The sequence below is a fragment of the Ceratotherium simum genome, chromosome 1, assembly GCF_057802395.1.
Source record: "Ceratotherium simum simum isolate JZ-2026a chromosome 1, ASM5780239v1, whole genome shotgun sequence".
Taxonomy (NCBI): domain Eukaryota; kingdom Metazoa; phylum Chordata; class Mammalia; order Perissodactyla; family Rhinocerotidae; genus Ceratotherium; species Ceratotherium simum.
Window position 1 is genome coordinate 94832507 of NC_141900.1, and position 14832 is coordinate 94847338.

The following is a 14832-nucleotide window of genomic DNA, read 5'->3' on the forward strand; positions in this document are numbered from 1 at the left end:
ATGTTTTTAAATACAGTAAAAAAATACATAGGTTAAAAAAGAAACGAATTATATTGAGATACAGTTACCAAATACATGTTTCTTTATTGATACGTTAAATAACAAGATCTAACTGCAGGTCCAACAGCTACAAAGTAGTGATGAGTATAAACAATAGTTCAAGAACCTGTAACAACTGTCAATACAATATAAAAATATCTGTGACTTCCACTGGTAACAAAATCACAGGTCCTGCAATTACTCGGGTTGTTGGTTGCCTACAGTCAGATCTGAAGGTTTAAGGTTAATGAAAAGAAAGAAGTCACTTTTTCCCCATCCAGGTTCACAGATCTCCTGAATTCTATCCATGACCCCTGTGGATAGGGGACTCCAGGATAGGCATCTCTGCCTTTATCCTATTCTGCTATTTTTGCATAGTATTTATTGTCTTCTAACATCATATATTATTTACTTATTTTTTAAGTTTATATTTAATGTGTGATTCTCCTTATTAAAATATAAGTTCCACAAAGTCAGGAGTCTGTGTCTATTTGTTCACTGACATGTCCCGAGTGTCTAGAACATGCCTGGCACTTACTGGAGGCTCCATAAATACTGCAGGCATGAATATGCCCAGAACGCATCAGCATCAGAGTCTAGGCAGGGAATCAAGGAGTTCTCTGGTCTTTTCTCTTATTTGCCTTTCTCCCCTCTTCCTTCTCTGTTTTCTATCCTTTTTCTTTTACCTGTACAATCTCTCTCTTCTTTCCTTTCTCTTTTATTATCCTCTTTTCATTTCTCTCTCATTCAACAAGTATTTACAAGAATACCATTGTGACAAGACAGATCCAGACCTGGGACTCCAGAGCTCATCACCCACTGGGCAGTGGCTAAGGACATGGCCCTTGGAGTTAGGCCAACCCAAGTTCAACATCTGCCTCTACATTGCACTTGCTGTCTGACCATGGGCACATCTCTTAACATCTCCGTGACTTAGTTTCTTTTACATCCTTTAGTCATTCATTAGTCAATCACTAGAGGGCTTACTATGTGCCTGGAGCGGTGCTAGGTACTTGCGGTCTAGTGGGGAGAGAGACAAGTAAACGCACAATGACGTGCTGTGACAAACACTCTGATGGGCAAAGGAAAAGTGCCATAAGAGAGTAACTCTTGAAATCCTGAGCGCCATGAAATTTGGTCTTAGCACACTGCCATAGTCAAGGACAGTCCATTAGCTCCAAGTAATTTCAAATAAATTCCTTTTTTTTTTTTTTGGCATTTCTGGAACAACACAAGGGGAATTCAAGTTCATAGTTCATGACAAGAATTATTAAGCCTCCCTTTACTCCACCCCGGACTTTATTTCCTTCTCCCAGTCACCCCAGGATTTCATTGTGTGGACTGACTTAAACTCTCCTCTTCCTTTTGGGGCTGAAGAAAGGTGGCAGGGCAGAAACTTCAGGGCTGGTGATTTCAGGGTTCTCTTTGGTAGGCAGTGGCGAAGAGAGGGTTATGGATGCTCCCTTAGTGCTAATTTTGCCCAGACACAGGAGCACACGGGGTGGAGGACATCCTGAAGGAAGTGATGTGTAAGCCAAACCTTGAAGGATGAGGAGGGAAGGGAGAACAAGAGATCATGGCCCTTAACTGGGGGAAATCCAGTCTGCCTAGAGCATAAGCTATGAGTAGGAGGATGGCAAGAGAAAGAGTGATGGAGAAGGTCAAATGGAGGGAGGTCAGAGGGTAAGCGGGGCCAAGTCGTGCAAGGCCTGATGAACCTCATCAAAGAGTTGGGATTTTTCTAGAGATAATGGGAAGTTAGGGAGTGGCAAGATCAACAAGAGGTTTTAAAAACCCTTATTGGCTGCACAGGGGGAATAGACGAGAGGGCCACAAGATTAGGAGGCAAAGGGTGAGGGAGACCTGGGCTATGGTGATGGCAACAGTTAGGAGAAACGACTAGTTTCGAGAGACATTTCAGAGGTGGAACCTAAAGGACTTAATGACTAATAACGTGTGTGTGTCGAGGGGGAGGGTGGGAGTTGAGGGGGAAGTATTATGGGTTACATTGTGTCCCCTCCTCCCAAAAAAGGTATGTTGAAGTCCTAACCCCTAGTACCTCAGAAAATGACCTTATTTGGAAATTGGACCATTGCAGATATAACTAGTTAAATTAAGATGAAGTCATACTGGAGTAGGGTAATCCAATATAACCGGTGTCGTTAGAAGAAGACAGCATGTGAAGACAGAGACACAGGGAGAATGCCATGTGAAGAGAACTGGAGTGATGCATCTACAAGCCAAGGAATGCCAAAGATCGCCAGAAAACCATCAGAAGCTAGGGAGAGGCAAGGAAGGATTCCTCTATAGGTTTCAGAGGGAGCATGGCCCTGTAGACACCTTGATTTCAGACTTCCAGCCTTCAGAACAGTGAGACAATAAATATCTGGTGTTTAAGACACCCAGTTTGTGGTACTTCACTATACTAGCTCAAGGAAACTAATACAGGAGGAAGTTTAGCTACATCAATATGGTGACCATTTAGGCTACTCTGAAATTTTATTATGATAAGCATTACAGAGCAAGAGGAGCTGGAACATATGAACAAAAAATTAAAAGAGAAACCAGAAAATGCTTTAATCTATTCAGAAACGCCTAAAGACTCACAGCAGCTGCTGGAATTCAGCATCCTCACTCCACAGGTTTGCTGGGTGGTTTAGATGAAGTGGTCCATGTACAACTGCTTTGTACTCGTAAAGTGCTCTAGGTACATTAAAGCTTTGTCTTTATTTTAATTAAATAAAAACACAAGGCCATGTGTTGGAGCTTTCCACACGAATAGCTCCCACACGCAGGCATGGTGACATGATTTGTGGAGCCCCGTGCAAAATGAAAATGTGGGGCCCATTGTTCAGAAATTATTAAAGAGTTTCAAGACAGTGACAGCAGAGCATCAAACCCAGCACACAGTCCTGTGCACCTGTACCCATGAAGCCGCCGTGCCCTCGGGACCCAGGAGCCAGATATACACCAAGATCTTAGAATGCTGAGCTCCGCCCACAGCACCAAAGGGTTGGATGTGTGGAGGGAAGAGAGGCGAGGAGGAAAGGCTTAGGGCTGGGAATGAAGGAATGAACATGGGGCACTGAATGGACACTGCCCTGCCCCAACAGGGGACAGATGTTAGGCAATAATGAATACAAAATATGCTTAGACAGTTAGATGAGCCTGGATTGGGGGGGGGGGCCTTGGTGCCAAGCAGAGGTATTTGACTTTGTTTCTGTAAGCAATAGGGAAGCACTGGATATTCCTGAGCAAGAGTCTAAGTTGGTAGAGAGGGAAAAATGGAAAGGAAGGATTGGAAAACAAAAGTTATTAGATTTTGAGTCTGGGTAAGTACCTATCTTATAAATTATCAAAAGAAGATATAACCCCTCTCTCCAGTTCTGTACATGTGACACCCACCTATTTGCTCAATGACAGTCCTTGGCATGATGGTGTGTCATTCTGACCTGGTTTAACACCCCACCAGACATACATATTCACCTTTTTGTCTGTTTTGTATAATTTGAGAAATTTTAGAAAATGCCTATACTTTTAGTATGTTTAATCTCTTTATTAGTGAAATTTCTGACCTAGTGGCTAGGATTTGACAGTCTTTTTTACTATGATCTCAAATCATTGTATCCTGTAAGTGAATTTTTTTTCTAGAGTATTATTAGGTCTGTACATGTAGTTCTAGGTCAATTTCTCCAGAAGCCTTGCTGAGCCCTAACTCTGCTTTGTAATCTGAGCAATATGGTTAGTTAGGCCCATGGATGAAATGCCAAAGTCATCTTGTGTATATGTTCCATTATTTCCTCCTCACCACAAAGCATACATATCTCTCCACGAGAAGTCCCCTCTATCCCACATACCTGTGACCAAGTGGCAATCATTCTACCCCAGACTGCTGCATCGAGATCTTAGGCTTACTCAATGACGTGTCTTAGGTATAAAATCAATGTAGCTTAGTTTAAATGCAAGTAGGGACCATGAAGATCCTTTGGTTCCATGTTTGAATGAAACAGTCAAACTTCTTCTACCATTACTACTATTAACAGTATGGTGATGATTTTTGAAAACTGGAATGACCCAGTCCTGCTAATTTCCTTAAATCCTCCTTTCTTTCACTTCCCCAACTGTTTTCTCTTCATCCTTTATGCCACCCTTAAAGCAAGAAAAACTGAAATAATTACTTAGAAAGTTTCCACTCCTGTCAAGACAACAAAACTTATATAGTGTGAGTGATTAGGCAAGAACAACTGACAAAAAGACAGTGCTCAAAAAGAAAAATGAGTCCTCAAACTCTTGGAGAAAAGAAATCAAGTTTGCACTGTGATCAAACTAAATTAAGTTACATGGTAGTAAGGAAAAATTTTAAGGTCAGACCATTTTTTTTCTTGCTCCTATGTATTCATTCTCCCAGATAAGGCAGGTGGTTTAGGACTCCATCTTAAATTTGAATAAATTAGTGGACATTAAGAGAATGTGTAACAATGATGCACTATTGATTGATACAGGTTCTGGATTTCATATCCAGTTATTCATTAAAAAAACAGAAACACTAATCCAGTGGAAGCCATTGCCTCAGTTAAGTAACACAAGCTGCTGTAACAGGTAAAAGCTAACAAGGGCCTAACACAATGGAAGTTGATTTCTCACTCTTGCAACAGTCCCAAGTGGGTGTTCAGGAGTCGGCCTCCCACGCCGTGATCCAGGGACCCAGGCTTCCCCGACCTGTGTGTGGGCTGTCAGACTCTGCCTCCAGCTGCAGACAGCAGGAGAGAATGGAGGATCCCCCGGGGGCAGGCCTAGGAGTGGTATCCCTGTCTTCTGTCCACACTCCACGGGCAACAACAGTGGCTACCTCTAACCACAAGAGGGGCTGGGGAATGGGTCTATCTGAGTGTCCATGAGGAAGAGAACAAGTTTTAGTGGACACCACACAGTCCCTGCCACTGCTGCATAAAGCTGAACTGCCAATGGTCCACTTTCTGCACTGGGTCACATTCAAAGAAACATAGCTTCACATTTACTATATAATCTGTTTCCTAGCCTACTTTTTCCCATTTGACCACATATAATGAAAATCCTTCACACTATGACCACCTTGATCATTGCACAGTATTTCATTACACAGATGTGCCATAGTTTCATCTTGTATTTACCAATTCCCTATCTCAGGCACTTAGGTTGTTTCTACACGTTAATTATAGTCTGTAACTACTCTACTTTATTTTCTATAAAAAAAATAATATATTCCATTCTGGAAAATTAGAAGTCTGTATATAGACAATGTATAAATCATAAAGAATAAAACAAAGGGGATCTGTAACCTCATCAATCCAAGATAACCACAATTAACATTCTGGTATAATTTCTTTCAGTATTTTTTCTATTTATTTATTGTGGTTATTATTATTATCTATTACTTCCTGTAACATTATTGTAAACATTTTCCCATGTCATTAAAATATTTCAAAACTTGAAAAAAAAAAAAAAAGAAACATAGCTTCAGCTTTAAGAAATAATTAAAATAAAAAATTTAAATTTAAACCCTGGCTGCAGTCACTCAAGGAAGCTTCAAGGAAGAATTATATTCTTAATGCACAAACTTTGTAAGTCTTCTTCTCGCATGTCCTTCCTATGTGTGCATCCTCCCTCCCAGAGTCCCCTCCTCCCTACTCCAAGCTCCCACATCTCTGCAACTTAGGTCACTCAGACCTTTTCCTCCCTTTCACCCTAATTGTGCCTCATTTAATCCTCTGGGTTCAATGTCCCCATCTGTGAAATGAGAAACTTGAACCAGATGCCCTTGGCGTATTGAACACTCAATGAATATTTATTAGGTGCCCACTGGGCTAGGCCAGCTCAAACATTCTCGAATGCTATGAAAAGGGAAAAATGCTTAAATCAGGGACTTTCTCCTCATGGCTGAAGTTTTATAAGAATCCACACTCCCTGGGCTTGTTTAACAGCCCTTTCATGTGATTAGAAGATACATTTTTCTGATGAAAGTAAGAGCAACTCAGGGTTCGCTGGTTCGGATCCTGGGCATGGACCTACCCACCACTCATCAAGCCATGCTTATGTGGCATCCCACATAGAAGGACCTACAACTAGGATATACAACTATGTACTGGGGCTTTGGGGAGAAAAAAGAAAAAGAGGAAGATTGGCAACAGATGTTAGCTCAAGGCCAATCTTCTTCTTCTTCAAAAAAAGTGATTGCTTATTAAAAAAAAAAAATGAATTTGAAAGTCAGCCCCAGTGGCCTAGTGGGACACTCCACTTCAGTGGCCCAGGTTCGGTTCCTGGGCATAGACCTACACCACTCACCTGTCAGTGGCCATGCTGAGGTGGCAGCTCACATACAAAAAGAGGAAGATTGGCAGTTGATGTTAGCTCAGGGCAAATCTTCCTCAGCAAAAAAAAAAAAAAAAAAAAAGAGTTTGAGTTGTATCTGTTGACCTAGGGGGAGCATCCATGGTGCATTAAGTGAGAATGGTGGGTTTCAGAGTAAAGTGCATTGTATAATCCCATATTTATAAAAGAAATTTGAAAATCCCTAACTATGCTGCATATCTTTGTATGATCTTGGTGAAAAGTGCAGAAGGCTGCACACCCCAGTCTCTCCACATCTCTTACTACAAGGGCTGGGAATAGACACAATGGCAGACACGTGAGATTAACAACTTTTTCTTCACACATCTTTGGAGTGTTTTTTTCATTTCTTGCAATGATCACATACTTTGGAATTAAAAGAATTTTAAGCATGATTTTCAAATGTTGAAACAAAGAAGCATTTTATAATGACATATGTAAATGGATGGTAGTCCTCATGAAATTTAGAAAAAAGAAGCGAAGAGGAAGAATGTGGCTGTGTGTCTCCACACCGTAATATTCTTTTCCCTGAGAAGGTATTTTCCAAAGCAGAGCAGGGCTTGTATGTGTACCAGGCTGTGCTATTCCCCACAGAAAGTGTGCCCCAAGACTCTGATTACATGCTTAGCAAGCCATCTCCTCACTAGAAATGTAATTTATTAGTTTCATGTATATCAGAAGGTAAGTGCTCTGAACCTAAATATTTGGACCCTAGAAGGATATATCTCTCACTCTAAATTAATACATTTGTGTCGTGATTTGGGGAAAAAATGAAGCTAGTCTGCGGTTTGGTTAGAATGGACCGAGTGATCAGATCCTGATAACTTTTGGATAAACTGATACAATGGAGTTATAAAAACCACAAGGCTGACACAGGGACCTGAGGTTCCACAAGACTCTGCAGAGATACAATTCTCATAAGGCTGAAAGAGTCAGCCAGCCTCATCCATGATCTGTTTGGTGTCTGGTTTATGGCCTGTGTTATCACCCACTCTTGTCTTTATTCTCTCTGCAGTTCCCAGAGGTTGAAGACCCTATCTTTTAAGACAAATTTACTATGGAACTTGGCTCAGCATATACATACAGTTCATTGACAATAAAAACAAACAAATTAACAAAACAGTGATAGAGATAGAGGTGGTTATTCTTCAGGAATTCAAGAAGCAAAGTTGAGTGAATGGTTAGCCAGTCCCCTTCAGCCACCAGGGATGTGGGGCAGTGGGAGGAGTCAGACACCTTTTCTATGAGACAGTCATAGCAGCTCTTAGCCAGGGCATAGGCTACTAAGTCAACTCTGCTGCAAAGGACGAATGAGGGAGGAGAGAAGGGATTACTTTTGCTCCTCTCCTCCAAAAGAGATGTCTTAGAAAATGCACTTTTTAAGTGGTAAGCATCATTTAGCATCATTTAAGGCCCAGATAAGAGAACATCACTAGGAAACAAGGCTGAATGGTAAAGGAAAAGAAGAGTAATATGAATACTTGGCATGACATGATCTGACATCCACAAAGAAGGGCCACGTGGGTGGTTTGTCTGCAGCCTGCCCAATTTGTGGCTAAATAGGCAAGATGTTCCGACCAGATCACCAGTTTCTAGATATGTAATTGAACGGTTGTCTACTATGTGAATGGCATAAACTAAAACATTGTGAGGAAGAAAAACAGCATAAAACATCCCTGCAGGAATCCTATTATTAGTCATTAGTGCATTTTAAAAGTATTTATTGAACACCTACTGTGTGCCAGACACCGTCTCAGAGTGTGGCATACATAAGTGAACAGCTTTGTCTCACAATCTTGTAATAAAAGACAAAACAGAGGCCCAGAAGAAATGAACAAACAATATAAGGGCGTATGTGAAACTGGCTAAATGAAAGACTCTTATTATAAATTCTATTGACTTTTAGGGAATGGAAAGATCACAGTCTGCTGAAATAGTCAAGGAAAGCTTAAATTTTGAGCCAGACATTTAGGGATGGATTTGATTTAGAAAAGCAGGGAAGGAAAGGAAACATATTTCGCGTGAGATGGGACAGCAGAATAACAGGAACATTTACAAAGTGCTTTCCAGTTTGCACAGCATTTTCTCATCCATGCTGCAGAGGAGACAATGAACAAAGCTTTTCGGGGCCGAGTGCTGAGATCCACCTGACATAGCAGAAGGCAGTCATCCTTCCTTCCTTCTCCTCTGCCCTTTCTCCTCTTTCCTGATCAGGGTTCATGGTTTCATATTGACTTGATAATCTAAAGCCCTTTTATAAGGGAATTTCTCCATGCAGAAGTGGCAAAGAGAACCAGGAGGCAGTGTTTCTTCTGTATATCGTGTGTATGTGTGTCTGTGTGTGTGTCTGTGTGTGTGTGTACATGTGCACGTGCGCCAACCAACCAACAGTTGGCATGGGACACTTTCTGTCTGGGGTGAACGAGACACTTTGTAGTTTATAATCCCAAATTAAATATCTCCTTGATTTTGAAGGAGTTTCCTTTCTTAGCCAACCTACTTCTCATCCCATTCCCAATTTAAAGGAAATCTATTCTTCCTCCCAATTTGACAGCCGCCCCTAGCTCCTATACCTCTACCCTGGCTGTCTGCTCCTTGCTCCACCTAACCATGTCCTACCATCACCCTTTGGTTTTCAGATCGAGCCTTACCACCTTTATGAGCTCTCTTCCAGCTATAAATGCAACTGACGATTATTTGCACCCTTCCTTATCTCTGCAGTGGTTACTAATATTGGGAGGAGCTGTAAGATATCCCTCTGATAATTTTATGAATGCCTTGGACCTTGGACACATATACACAAAAAATCTGTCTAATTTCAAGAGATTCAAGTTCCCTTGAAAACATCAATTTTCTAGATCACATTTCTTTGGTGCAATCACTGCTTTAAAATATACTCTTATATTATCTTGTCTAACATATATCCTATCTTCATAGACTAACCTTGAAAATAAAGCTATTTTAGAATTTTTTGGTATCCCTCATAGGTAGAATGCAGAGCACATAGCGGGTATTCAATAAAAAAAAAAAATGAGTGGAGGGCCAGCCCCGTGGCTTAGCGGTTAAGTGCGCGCGCTTCGCTGCTGGCAGCCCGGGTTCGGATCCCAGGCGCACACTGAGGCACCACTTCTCCGGCCGTGCTGAGGCCGCGTCCCATATACAGCAACTAGAAGGATGTGCAACTATGACATACAACTATCTACTGGGGCTTTAGGGGAAAAAAAAAGGAGGAGGATTGGCAATAGATGTTAGCTCAGAGCCAGTCTTCCTCAGCAAAAAGAGGAGGATTAGCACGGATGTTAGCTCAGGGCTGACCTTCCTCACACACACAAAAAATGAGTGGATAAACTGTGGTACATCCATACAATGGAACGTCATTCAGTGATGGAAATAAATGAGCCATTAAGCCACAAAAAGACGTGGAGGAACCTTAAATGCATATTGCTAAATGAAAGAAGCCAATCTGAAAAGGCTACATGCTATATGATTCCAACTATACGACATCCTGGAATAGGCAAGGCTATGGAGACATTAAAAAGATCAGTGATTTCCAGGGGTCTGAGGGGAGGGAGGGATAAGCAGGTGTAGCACAGGGGATTTTTAGGGCAATGAAACCATTCTGTCTGATACTGTAATGGTGGATACATGTCACTATACATTTGTCAAAACCCATAGAATGTACAACACAAAGAGTGAACCCTAGTGTAACTATGGACTTTAGTTAATAATAATGTATCAATATTGGCTCATCATTTGTAACAAATGTACCACACTAATGCAAGATGTTAATAATAGGGGAAATGGGGGCGGGGGCAGGGGATATGGGAACTCTCTGTATTTTCTGCTCATTTTTTTCTGTAAACCTCAAACTACTCTAAAAAAATAAAGAGCACTAATTTAAAAAAAAGAAGAGTTTCAGATTTTGACTGTGGCCTCTAATGACTATTGGGACAAAGAATACGCAACTCCTTAATGCAACGCATGTATTTCAGCTTTTCAAAGGTTGTATCTATTGGTGTTAAACTCAGTTAAATTTACTGCTTGACATTGTGTCGACACAATATCCAGGATTTTTAAATGAACTACCTGAATTAGTAAGATATGTTCTCATGATATAGACTCAGTCCAATCCCAATGTCAATGAAAGACAACATTTAACACACAAATTTCAACATGAAAAAAATCCATTAAAGTATAATTAGCGAGTCTTAGACATAAATGGAAAGAAGGCCTCCAAAGACATTGTTGTCATTTAAAAAGAGCTCTTTCTTCTAGGTCTGTCTTTAAATTCTTATCAGAAGCTTTGAGGAAAAGCCATATCTACCTGGAACAAAATGAATATTTGGAGCCCCAGAAAATCAGTTCAACGAGTAATGAGGCCAAATTCAGTTCTTGTTCTCAACTTTAAAGGAACACAGTTAAGGGTGACTGACCCAGGTAACTTCTCCCACAAGGTTATACCTGAATTGGTTATTCTGAGGTCAGGCAAGGATTTTGGCCATAGTATTAGCCATTTGCCCCACATTGATCCTTACATAATATCATCTTGTTTGGTTATTAAAAAGGCTGAACTGATGGCGTGAGCCATTCCAAAGTCCTATCATTCTGTCCATCTTAACAAATAAATTAAGTTACTCAGGTAGTGATTCAGCTGGCTGGGTAGAAAGTGCTTCACGATGAGATGGGGAAAAGGGAAAGCTTTTTTCCCCTTACTCTGCCAAACTTTCCCCTCCTAAACAAATGTCCCAACTCTCACCAACTCTTTACCTGCCTGTCTGCTCTTTGGCTTTGGGGGGAAAGGAGGGAAAGAGAGAAGAGTTAAGTAAAGGGTCAGCAAATAAAGGCTCCCAGGTGGTGTGTGGGGTGCTCTGAAGCCCCCTGTGTCCACTCACAATTGAGGACACAGTACTCAAGCCTCCTAGAAAGGGCCACACTGCCGTCCCAATGACTCCTTTGACCTCACTGATCTGGCCACGTGATCAGATTTGATTCCGTTTATTACTTTCTTCAATAATTATAAAAATAATGTTTTCCAGATGAAACCAAGAGACTGCTTGCTTAAATTCTCCTCCTTGGAACACTCATGATATGCATCAAAGTGCATAGCCTGGGGTTGCCATTGTGTACTCACAATAAATCTTAGTTTGTCTGGAATCCAGGCAGTCATGAAGCTTAGATGACAAGAATTTTTTTTTAACAGACAGAAGTCAGGGGGGGCAGTCATTGCTCAGACAATGAGATTCATGCAAGTGCTGTTCTGAATCTGTGAGCTCTGTAGGGGAGAAGATGGGTGAAGCAGGCAACCTGAGAGAGAAGATGAGCAAGTCAGAGGGAAAGAAAGAAGTGGACGAAGCAGGAAGAGAAGACAGCATTAAAGGGGAGGAAGATAAGAAATAGAAGCCAACGGAGGGGAGAAGGAGACTGTCGGTAGGGGAGGCAAACCAAGGAGAGAACTGGGAGATGAGTGGGTGGTGCCAAGTTTTCACCGCACTATGAACAGCGGAGCCAGGTATACTGTTCTGCAACCACATTATTAGCTGCCTACCAAATGGCTTCCGAGATACGTGGTAACAGCAAAGGCAGAAAACAAAATGCTAGTCAGTTGTGCTAACACTAGAAAAAAAGTCTGTGTAAATTTGGAGAAGTGTGAGAATAGAAATCTACTAGGCAGGAGATCAGTGTCTTGGTATATTTCATATATCAAGTCTCAAAGAGAACATTTGCTCCAAAACCATTGTAGTTCTGTTTCAAATATACTTGTTTCAGACCAATGACAGCTCATGTTCCTAATGGTGACCCTGAAGCATGACAAGAACCTAAAGGAAACTTCCGAATTTTCAAGGAAAGATTAATTGAGTGTGGATTGACTAGTGAATGCAGTTAGACTGTGAAGTGTATGTTGCTGTATTCTAATCTTTGGAGGATTGTGAATCTAGGTGTGAAAGATGGAGTCACTCTCAATCACCTAGCATGCGGTCCATCTGGCAACCAGTCTGGACCTCAGATCTTAGTTCCGACTCTGTAACCATATTTATTGTCTGATGGACATTTCTGTCTAGGAGCCCTGTCGTCACTTTAAAACATTATCAGAAATAGCCTCAACTCTCCACTTGTCCTTTTCTAAGACACTGGCACCATTTATCACTCATCTCACCTTTGATTCTCTCTTCTTTACCTCCATCGGCTGCCAAATATGTCTTCAAAATATTTCAGTTCCTTCCTCACTTTTCTCATCGCCCTGAATTAAGCCCAGATCCTCATTTACTGTCATCCCTCTCTACTCCTTCTATTTAGCCAGCACACACCTCCTAGAACAACTTCCTTAACATTGCTTTCATTTGGATCAGGTCTCGAGCCTAGGAGGTCTCCCTGGCAGCCAGCCTACTAGGCCCTGTCTGACTCATTATCAAGTCTTACCTACTAATTTCCCAGCATCCTCTAACCACATCTCCTTCTCCACTGGGGAGCTTCCATGGCTAGCTTCCAAGCCAGAAACTTAGGGATCACCCTGTATTCCTCCCTCGTCCTTAAACCATCGATCAGCAAACCCTGCAGATTTTACCCCAGAGCATTTACCCCTTCTCGTCTCCATGGTCACCAGCCTAGTTCAGGCCAATGTCAGGTCTTGTTGAGATTCCTGCAACAGCCTCCTCACTCTTCTCCCCACTCCCCCTTGACCCCCACAACTGATTCTCCACACAGTGGCCTGGGAGTAAGCTTTAAAAGTGCAAATCAGGTTGTGCCATCCCTCCAGTGGCTTCTGACTGCACTTAGGATAAAAACCCTAAATCTTTGCTGTTGCCTCCAAGGCCCTGCAGGACATCCTCCCTGCTTCCGTCCCCCAGAGCTCACTTCACCTGACCACACAGGTCTCACCGCCCTTTCCCACCCCACCCAGGCCCTCTGCCCACAGTGCGTATTGACCACCCGCCTCTCTACTTCTTGAACAGCAGGCTCCTTCTCACTGAGGTCTTGGCTTCAACATCACATCTTCAGAGGAGACATTCTGGACCTCCTAAGCACTGTCATTCCCACTTCCCACCATTATTCTTATTACCACATTTCCTCCAAATCTTTTCATCCCAATTTGCAATTATTTTGTTTGTTTACTTGTGTTTTGTCTGTCTCCCCACCAGACTCTTAAGTTCTAAGAGGGCCTGGACCACATCTATCTTCTTGATCATCGTTTCTCTAGCTTCAGCATAAGGCCCAATATATGTTAGCCGTTATAATTTCTACTATTTATATTATTATTATTTTGTTATTATATTTTATTATTATTATTTATTATGTTTCTTGATGATTCCAGACTTTGTAGATGGAACATCCTCCCTTCTATCTAGGGATACCCTTTTCCTACTTCCTCTTGTCTCCTCTGGTTCTCCCTCCAACGGGCATCCAGTCTGTCCTAAATTTTCAGTCTTTTTCCATTGACTGTTTAACTTTTTCTTTCACTTTTAAAAACTCTCATCTGACTCAATCCCATCTTTCTCTCCTTCTTATACAACCTGCCATGGAGTAATTTACTCCTCATTGTATTTCCTCACTATCATTTATTCCTTCCCTATATTCAACTTCTTCCTATCAACTGCTTTTAATTACTCCAAATTAACTTCAGAAACAGTGTTCAGAAAGTTTCAGAAATGAGCCCACTGCTATTTTACTTGGGATTACATTAACTTTAGTTAGTTTAATTTAGTTAGTTTGAGAGAAATTAATATCTTTGCAATATGGAATTCCTCCTAATCAGGGACACGATACATTTTTCCATGCATGTGTTTTTAAATAAAATGATGTTTTCTTTGTATTGGTCCTTTTACATTATTGTTAAATTTCCCCTCCACATTCAACAGTTTCAATAGAATTATGTCTAAATCTTGGACTCATTTTATTAATTTTGCCTGGCAAATGATGAGCTTTGCTCTACGGATGCAGGTCTTACTGCAACTTAAAAAGGTTTTCTTTTCTAATATTCTTATATTATTATATATTATCCTTATATTATTATTAGCAGAAGAATATTTCTTCTGCTCTTTTTTTCCCCTTCTCCTTCAAAACTGGATTTCCATTGTCCATCCTCTACACCTAGACCTTGTTTCTGGCAATTCTGGTCTGTTTATCTTTCTCTTCTGTATTATGGAATAAAATCCCAGGCTTGTCTTTCTTTCCACTGATTGAATTTTCTTCTGTGTCAGTTCTAACCATTATTTATGCTAAAGTCATTTAAAATTCCAGTATGTCATTAAATGTTTTCTTTCATTATTTTCTTAACTCTGACGACTCTCTCAAAGCACTTTGTTGTCTTATCTCATTTTTGCCTTTTATTTCATGGAGATTATGATTTTTCTTTTTCCCTCCATCAGACATAGTTTAAATGTTGTTTACATTTACTTCTGCTTTCTATAGTATTTTTTTCTTTAAAATATG